This window comes from Solanum pennellii, chromosome 1 (genome assembly GCF_001406875.1).
Source record: "Solanum pennellii chromosome 1, SPENNV200".
NCBI classification, from domain to species: Eukaryota; Viridiplantae; Streptophyta; class Magnoliopsida; order Solanales; family Solanaceae; genus Solanum; species Solanum pennellii.
Window position 1 is genome coordinate 85,151,691 of NC_028637.1, and position 2,557 is coordinate 85,154,247.

Consider the following 2,557-nt stretch of genomic DNA (forward strand, 5'->3'; position numbering starts at 1 on the left):
TCCCCCGTCAAATAATAATTTAAATATTATTTGTTTCTCATTTCGTGTCAGATATATACATATCAAAAATAATTTTTACTTGTCACCGCAAGATTTCTTTTAAAATAAAATTTTTATTTATGTTATATTCAGTACAAATAATATCAAACTTTTTTTTAGGAAGGATTGAGGAAGGGGTGACGTCTGAATTTTTTTAAAATGTTCATAAAATAAATTTTATTAAAAATAAATGGATGGGGGATTTGTCGAGGGTGGGGATGAGGGAGAAAAATATTTTAATTTTTTTAAAAAAAATTAACTTATTTTCTTTGGATAGGACTAATTTAATCTTAGCTTTTAACTAATATTAATATTTATCTAATTTTTGTCAAGGTGGAATATTTTATTTGTGTGACAAGCTTGTTTTTGCAAATAAAAGAGTGTGTAACGGTATGAACTTCACATTCTCAATAGTTTAGGGATGAAATTCAAAAAAAGAAATAATTTAGATATGTTTTTGACACTTATCTCTTATTAAATTGATAGAACTCGATTTTCAAGTATACCTTCTTTTGATTTGTTGGTTTTCTATTAATTTAGATTCAGGTTTCTAGTTTTATACTCCCTTCGTTCATTTTTGTTTATCATTTTGTGCTTTTTAAAGTCAATTTGTCTAATTTTTAAAGTTACGTTAGATCTCATTAATTTAATATTTTAAACAAAAAATTTAGATATTCAAAAATTATACGAAAAGTAGTATAAATTATAATTTTTTTCCATATCTTTTTGGTAGTTAAAATGATTTTATTAATCATCAGAGCAAAATATTACAAAACCATAGTTCAGCGACGATTCAACTGACTATCTCTAAACTCAGTTGTACAAACAATCAAAACTTGAGAGCATGGATTAAATGGTTGATATAAGACATGGCTCTTACACTGCATGTATAAGCCATCTCTCGAGCAATACATTCATTATCACGACTTTTCTTTTCAAACATTCGCAGATTCATTTCACTCCAATTTACTCTTTCAAAATCTCCCATTACTGGTAAGTAGATAGTTTCGAAATATATTGAGCTTTTAGCTATATTTTCTTGTAGGCTTGATGCTTTAGAAAACACCATGAAAGCTTGGTGCAGAGTTGTTATAGAGGTTGTTGGGGTTTAGCAAGTGCGAATGAAAAAAGAAAAGAGAGAATATGAAAAGTGAGGGAACTATTTTGGAGGAAAAATGAAAAGTCATTTGCAAAGTGTAAATGAAAAGTCATTTCTCCCATATCGATAAAAGAAATGAAAAGTCATTTCTCCCATATCGGCAAAATAAAGGGAAATTGTTGTCCTTATATAAGGAAACACTTCCATTACTTCTTAAAGAGCTAAGAAGAAGATGCCCCCTCGCGCCGTTGTCGCTCGGCTTCGGCTTTGGCAAATGATGTGATTGATAAATTTTTTGGACAAAATTTATTTAATCAGTTTTTCTTAAATCAAATAAATCCTGTTAATATTATCTCTTATAAATTTGCGGGTAATAGTAACATTCCGAAAAGTTGTTACTCTTTCCGAAAAGTCGTTACTTTCCAAAAAGTCGTTATTTTTCTAATAGACATATTTTTCCGAAAAGTTGTTTACTTTTTTTCCAAAAGACACAACTTTCTGGATAAAACGGGTCTGAACAGATTTCACTGAACATACACGTTTCTTGCTGAAAATATAAAAGGAAGTCAATTTTTGATTTTTCAAACACTGAAAATTTTCCTTCTCTGCATTTATTTTTCTCTCAAATAAAATCAAAGTGTCGATCGACTAAGCCTGTGTGACTTGTTGTTGTTCTTGAAGTTCGCTGAAGTTAAAGAAATTTGAGGTACCGCTATTTCTTTAACAGGTTTAATCCGTTTTATCTTGGGAGAAATTAATCCATAACTTTGGGTACAGTGAGGGATTAAATTTCTTAAGGACACACAGCACCAAAACAATGACATGCAAAGTTTGATCAAACCACGTTGTCAAATGGATTTAAGATCAATGAATGTGATAAATGTGTTTACATTAAAGATGCTCCAAATCAGGAAGTTATTTTGTGCCTATATGTAGATGACATGCTTATAATGAGCAAAGACATTGCTAATATAAAAGCTACAAAGCGTATGCTTGCTAGTAAGTTTGATATGAAAGATTTAGGAGTTGCTGATGTGATATTAGGAATTAAAATTCTTAAAACTCCTAACGGTCTAGCATTGTCTCAAACTCATTATATTCAAAAGATACTTGAAAAATTCAAAATTTTGAATTTTAAAAGGGCAAAGATTCCAATTGATGTAAACCTTCATCTTGCAAAAAATAAAGGTGAAAGTCAGTCTCAATTCGACTATGCTAGCGTATTGGGTAGCTCAATGTATGTCATGAATTGTACACGACCAGACATAGCTTGCGCTATCAGTAAACTGAGTCGATACACAAGTAATCCTAATCAAAGTCATTGGTTGGCAATGAAGAGAGTTTTGGGATACTTAGATGACATCAAAACTATGCTTTACATTACAACAAATATCCAGCCGTTCTTAAAGGATATAGTGA